Consider the following 7,355-nt stretch of genomic DNA (forward strand, 5'->3'; position numbering starts at 1 on the left):
TGCGTAAACTCTTCACAGTTGTGTTCTGTGGGTGGGGAAAAGGGTATACCTAGTCAGTTGTACCACTGCATGCATTCAACTGAAATGTGTCTTCTGCATTTAACCCAACCCTTCTGAATCGTTCCATACATACAATACAATGCGTGCACATCTAATCTGGCAGGAATTTGACCTTACACTTCACTGTTCCATTACTAGACAGCAACATCTGAGAATACATCATTTGAGAGTTGAGAGCAATTATAGCGCCAAATACTTACAGCGCGTTTCTGCCCCCTTGTGGCAGTAGCGTAGTAGATAGCGGCAGCCAACCGTGTTGTATGTTATTTTCCAACCAACAGACAGACATTAGAAAATGAATGTACAACATCCTTTTGAGTGCTCTGGTCCATAGTACTGTTTTACATGTTTATCTCATGGGACTAACACCCTAACTCAATAAAATAAAACAGAAGGCTAACAATGGCGCCAGCAGTTTACATTCTAGAAAATCAAAGTACCTTTTGTGCTTCCTGTTTGTTTTTGTGGTGTTCCTATTTCTCAGACCTCCATCCTTACAACTCCTCTCCCATTCCCAGCCCAACTCCGGACTTGGTCCCTTTCCTAGCTCTCTAGAGTGTTTCTTCTCCCACAGTATAGCTGACAAGCCTCCATACTTTCCTGGCTGGCTTCTCCTAGGAATATCTCACCAGCAACAGGTAGGGACAGTGTCAGAACACAGTGTTAGGTGTACTGTAGTTCTCCCTGATATCCTTGTCTGGACCTGCCAAGCCCCCCTGTCAACATGTTTTAGTATTTTTTGCATTTAGTATTTTATTGGGATCCTCAATTAGCTGCTGGTTACTCTTCCTGTGATCCAAACAGGAAACAAAACAAATAAAATACATAATGTACATAATCTCATTCACTGAGCTGGGGACAACAATGGACAGATGCAGGTAGGTTGGATTCACATGTGGTTTCTCTCTCCTGGTAGGAAAATGAATTTCCAGTGAGAATGAATTATGTATTGTTTAGGATAGTAATTCTATCTTTTCAGAAATCTGGGACGTTCCTTTCTGGTTCATGGTTCTAAGCATGGTTTCATCTTTTGCCTGATGATGGCAGCAGAGTTTAGATTTACACATATTCTTCTCATTTACTGATTTCTCAAAAAGGGAATTTGCCTTCCGAGGTACTGATGTTTCATTCTATATTGCAGATATTGTGTTTTCCTCTTTACAAGCTTACATAGCTCTTTCCATTGCTCTCTTCATGTGAAATAATATTGCCTTGCACTTAATTAGTTATGTAGATTGGGGGAATGCTATTATCTTAGACACCACATACAAATCAAAATCAAATCAAATGTATTTATATAGCCCTTCGTACATCAGCTGATATCTCAAAGTGCTGTACAGAAACCCAGCCTAAAACCCCAAACAGCAAGCAATGCAGGTGTAGAAGCACGGTGGCTAGGAAAAACTCCCTAGAAAGGCCAAAACCTAGGAAGAAACCTAGAGAGGAACCAGGCTATGTGGGGTGGCCAGTCCTCTTCTGGCTGTGCCGGGTGGAGATTATAACAGAACATGGCCAAGATGTTCAAATGTTCATAAATGACCAGCATGGTCCAATAATAATAAGGCAGAACAGTTGAAACTGGAGCAGCAGCACGGCCAGGTGGACTGGGGACAGCAAGGAGTCATCATGTCAGGTAGTCCTGAGGCATGGTCCTAGGGCTCAGGTCCTCCGAGAGAGAGAAAGAAAGAGAGAAAGAGAGAATTAGAGAGAGCACACTTAAATTCACACAGGACACCGAATAGGACAAGAGAAGTACTCTAACAAACTGACCCTAGCCCCCCGACACATAAACTGCTGCAGCATAAACTAATGCACATAAACTAATGACAGCAATTGGTTAAAATATTCAGTTATTGAGATCTTGACACAGACATATCAAGGTAGGCCTGCCTATTTATTTCTAAATCAATAAGCTGGATGTTTAAGTACAGGTAATACAGTCTAGGGTGAATTTAATTGTACATTATAAATTCCCATAAGTAAACAATTTCACTTGGGAGTTGGCTCATTCCAAAACATTACTCTACAAAAAATGTTTAGCAAAATCTGCAAAAACAACATTTTCCATTGCATCACATAATAGTATTATTGCACTTCAAGTTGCCTCTCGTAGATCACGTTTTACCACTTCACTTTCAAAGGGAAAAATATGTTTCTTTGGACAATGCATGGCTTATAAAGAATTGTACCTATGCAATTTAAGATCTATGATGCTACAATGATAACTTGCTAAATAAATAAAGTGAGCACCATTCTTACAAAGCACCAATATGAAAGTAGGCATTTCTATAATCCTTTCTAAGGTTAACTAATAAAACAAGTGTCAGAAGTTATTTTGTTGAAATAAAAAAAATACTTTGAAAACCCAAAACCCTAAATCAAATGGTTTGACAAAGCAGATAGAATAACAATATCAGAATACATCCATATTTCACAAAGACCTTGTAGTTATATACTTCCAGTATTTAAATGTTTAATGATTCCTCCCACCCCAAGAGATAATGATGAATAAAGTGGAATATTTGGCCTTCCATTGTGTCATTCATTATAGATAACCCATGCTTCTCCTCTCTCTCTCTCTCTCCGCTCCAGCTCTCCTGGCCTTGGCCTGGCCTGACTATGCTACATTACACCCCAGGGCTACATCTCTGAGCCTTCCAGCATAGCCCCACTGCTAGGGCTCTGAAAAAAGACACAGAAAACAAAATTATGGACTGTACACCTTCTTTTCAATCAAAAGTTTGAAAAACTTGTAACTTACCGATTTCACCACTGCCACAGTATCGCCATTCAACAGCATCTTTGAACTGTCCTCCTGTGAATTGAAAAAGTAATGTAATCCTCACAAATTGTGCTACACATAGCAAGCTTTACTGTATTACAGAATATGAAGTACTCCATATTACTACTGTTTGTTGAGTTAGCCACAGTTGTTCAAGTTCAGCACTAGTAACGATTTTCATACTAGAAATCTAATGTGATATTTGAGGCGGGTGCAAATGAAACAGATTGTAACAACTTCAGGGTCAATGTCCTGAGCTGTCTTTGTTCCCCTGTATGTCAGAGCATGGTAGTGGGAGCTGCACCACTGCCCTGGAGGTTCAACTTCCAGAGTAATGTTTGTCAGTCTAGCTTGACCTCTTAGACTAGACACAACATAGTAAACGAAAATCCGGGACACTCAAATTAGTATTATATGTTATGTTAGGTATGGTTACATAAGACAGAAGGTTACTTAACGCAAAAACAAAAGGAGGGAGTGTAGTTGGTTGGTGTGGATGGGTGGGCTATAATGCAAACTTCAAGTAACCCAAAGGTTGTGTGATCAAATCTCCTCACGGACAACTTTAGAATTTTAGCTAATTAGCAATTACTTACTACTTTTTTTGTTACTTTGCAACTACTTAGCATGTTAGCTAACCCTTCCCTTAACTCTAGACATTTAACCTAACTCCTGACCCTAAACCTTACCCATAGTCTAGCTAATGTTAGCCAACTAGCTAGCGTTAGCTACCTAGCTAACATTAGCCACAACAAATTCCAACTTTTGAACATATTGTAATCCGTAACATATCATATCATGTGCTCTCGAGTGGCGCAGCTGTCTAAGGCACTGCACCTCAGTGCTAGAAGCGTCACTACAGACCCTGGTTCGATTCCAGGTTATATCACAACTGGCCGTGATTGGGAGTCCCATAGGGCGCCACACAATTGGCCTAGCATTGTTAGGGTTTGGCTGGGATAGGCCGTTGTAGTAAATAAGAATTTGTTCTTAACTGACTTGCCTAATTAAAAAGGTTACATAAAAATAAATGTATTATCCACAAATTAATACATACTATACCAAATGTAACATATTACGCTCATTTGTGTGTCCTTGATTTTACCTGAGTCCAGGTTGCAGTGTTTATGGCCAATATAGTTACAGAGATAAACATCTATTTTTCAGGAGAGACCCAGTTAGCCGAAACAGATTTGATTAGTTCTAGCTTTAACTAAGCCATTCTAAAAGGAGGAACACCATAGCATGATGGTCTCAAGTGCAGTATTTTGTAATTTGAGTAATACTATGATATAGAGTGACCCATATGTACTGTCTATACTTCAATGTGTGTCTGCCAGCCTGAACTCAAGAAGTCGGCCTCCACTAGCTCCTCAGCCTCACTGTCCTCCATACTGTAGCGTGCAGGGAAACACCCTGCAGCACACTTTTCTCTCACTGGTCTCAGGAAGTCAGCAGCTGTGTATTTCCTCAGCAGAGCTAACAAAAAGAAAAACACAGTACTTAATATAAACTCAGCAAAAAAATAAACGTCCTCTCACTGTCAACTGTGTTTATTTTCAGCAAACTTAACGTGTGTAAGTATTTGTATGAACATAACAAGATTCAACAACTGAGACATGAAGTGAACAAGTTCCGCAGACATGTGACTAACAGAAAGGGAATAATGTGTCCCTGAACAAAGAGGGGTAAATATCAAAAGTAACAGTCAGTATCTGGTGTGGCCACCAGCTGCATTAAACACCACAGTGCATCTCCTCCTCATGGACTGCACCAGATTTGCCAGTTCTTGCTGTGAGATGTTACCCCACTCTTCCACCAAGGCACCTGCAAATTCCCGGACATTTCTGGGGGGTCCTAGCACTCACCCTCTGATGCAACAGGTTCCAGATGTGCTCAATGGGATTGAGATTCAGGCTCGTCCCTGGCTATGGCAGAACACTGACATTTCTGTCTTGCAGGAAATCACGCACAGAACGAGCAGTATGGCTGGTGGCATTGTCATGCTGGAGGGTCATGTCAGGATGAGCCTGCAGGAAGGTTACCACATGAGGAAGGAGGATGTCTTCCCTGTAACGCACAGCGTTGAGATTGCCTGCAATGACAACAAGCTCAGTCTGATGATGCTATGACATACCGCCCCAGAACATGACGGACCCTCCACCTCCAAATCGATCCTGCTCTAGAGTACAGGCCTTGGTGTAACGCTCATTCCTTCGACGATAAACGTGAATCCGACCATCACCCCTGGTGAGACAAAACCGCAACCCATCAGTGAAGAGCACTTTTTGCCAGTCATGTCTGGTCCAGCGATGGTGGGATTGTGCCCATAGGCGACGTTGTTGCCGGTGATGTCTGGTGAGGACCTGCCTTACATCAGGCCCACAAGCCCTCAGTCCAGCCTCTTTCAGCCTATTGCAGACTTTCTGAGCACTGATGGAGGGATTGTGCGTTCCTTGTGTAACTCGGGCAGTTGTTGTTGCCATCCTGGAACTGTCGCGCAGGTGTGATGTTTGGATGTACCAATCCTGTACCGATCCTGTGGTCTGCCACTGTGAGGACAATCAGCTGTCCGTCCTGTCTCCCTGTATGGTTCATTAAACAAGAATGGAAAACAGTGTTTAAACGCTTTACAATAAAGATCTGTGAGGTTATTTTGATTTTTACAAATTATCTTTGAAAGACTTATCTTTTTGCTGAGTTTATGTAGGAATAATGTCTTAAGTTACTTAACTATCAAATGTATTATCCGATGACGACAAATGACAAGTCCACTATTGATAGTGATAGAACTAAGTAAAATAGTATTCGATTATACTCCACAGCTTTTTTCAAAAGTCTCTCTCTCGGTCTGAGATCCCTTTAGGTGCCTTTTGGCAAACTCCAAGCGGCCTTTTACTGAGGAGTGGCTTCCGTCTGGCCACACTATCATAAAGGCCTGATTGGTGGAGTTCTGCAGAGATGGTTGTCCTTCTTTGAAGGTTCTCCCATCTCCACAGAGTGAGCTTTGGGTTCTTAGTTACCTCCCTGACCAAGGCCCTTCTCCCCTGATTGCTCAGTTTGGCCAGGTGGCCAGCTTCAGGAAGAGTCTTGGGGGTTTCAAACTTCTTCCATCTAAAAATGGAGGCCACTGTGTTCTTGGGGACCTTCAATACTACATCCTTTTCTTTGGTACCCTTCCCCAGATCTGTGCCTCGGCACAATCCTGTCTCGGAGCTCTATGAACAATTCCTTCGACTTCATGGCTTGGTTTTGCTCTAACATGCACTGTCAACTGTGGGACCTTATATAGACAGGTGTGTGCCTTTCCAAAGCATGTCCAATCAATTTAATTGACCACAGGTGGACTCCAATCAAGTTGTAAAAACCTCTCGTGGATCAATGGAAACAGCATGCACCTGAGTTCAATTTTCGAGTATCATAGCAAAGCGTCTGAATTCTTATGTAAATAAGGTATTTTTTTATATACATTTGCAAACATTTCTGTTTTCGCTTTGTCATCATGGGGTATTGTGTGTAGATTGATGAGGAAATTGTTTTATTTATCAATTTTAGAATAATGCGGTAACGTAACAAAATGTGGAAAAAGAGGTCTGAATACTTTTCGAATGCACTATGTAGTATACATTGTCCAACAAAATGCTTACTTGCAGGTTCCTTCTCGACAATGCATCAACATTAAGACATAAACAAATATACGAATATGAACATAATGTAAATGGCAGTAGAATAAAATAAAAATGTTAACATAAGTATAATAAAGGAAGGCACTATTTATATTCCAATATTTACATGTGTATTGGGGAAGGGGGGATGGGGGGGCAAGTGTATACATTGAGCAGTATAATAAGAGTCTGGTAGGATCAGTTGTGATGTGTGTGTAGTATGAATCTATGCTGAGTGTACAAAGCATTAGGATCACCTCCTCTTTCTATGACATAGACTGACCAGGGGAATCCAGGTGAAAGCTATGATCCCTTATTGATGTCACTTGTTAAATCCACTTCAATGTAGATGAATGGGAGGAGACAGGTTAACAAATTATTTTTAAGCCTTGAGACAATTGAGACATTGATTGTGTATGTGTGCTATTCAGAGGGTGAATGGGCAATGCGGGGGTGCAACTCAATATTAGGAATTGGTTTGTTACCTGTTCAGGTGTTACCAGTTCAGAATTCCAGCCTTGACACTGCTACTCATGTATCATTTTCTGGTTTGTAACATTATATAGGAAGTGGAATGAGTGCACTGTGTTCAGGTTGTTTGGCAAAAGAGACAGCTCCCTGGCTCTCCCTAAATGGACCCAATAGGGATGCTAAACTCAATACGCTGTTGCAAACTCACTGATGATGAATACTGATGGAACAATGTTCGCTAAAACTTTCTAGAACTTTGTGTGTTAATCTCCTGTTCAACATCATCAAATCAAATTTTATTTGTCACATACACATGGTTAGCAGATGTTAATGCGAGTGTAGCGAAATGCTTGTGCTTCTAGTTCCGACAATGCAGT

General features: G+C 41.2%; 1 long non-coding RNA gene across 1 annotated transcript; it reads right to left on the reverse strand.

The window, feature by feature from the left end:
* Positions 1 to 1,338: 1,338 nt before the first annotated feature.
* LOC149976079 (uncharacterized) lies at positions 1,339 to 3,132 on the reverse strand. The gene is made up of 2 exons (XR_016488022.1): positions 2,822 to 3,132; positions 1,339 to 2,742 (listed from the first exon to the last, which is right to left on the reverse strand). It is a non-coding gene; the product is annotated as an uncharacterized LOC149976079 (long non-coding RNA).
* Between the last annotated feature and the right edge of the window lie 4,223 nt (positions 3,133 to 7,355).

Source organism: Oncorhynchus mykiss, chromosome 17, assembly GCF_057628025.1.
Source record: "Oncorhynchus mykiss isolate SJ-2025 chromosome 17, ASM5762802v1, whole genome shotgun sequence".
NCBI lineage: Eukaryota > Metazoa > Chordata > Actinopteri > Salmoniformes > Salmonidae > Oncorhynchus > Oncorhynchus mykiss.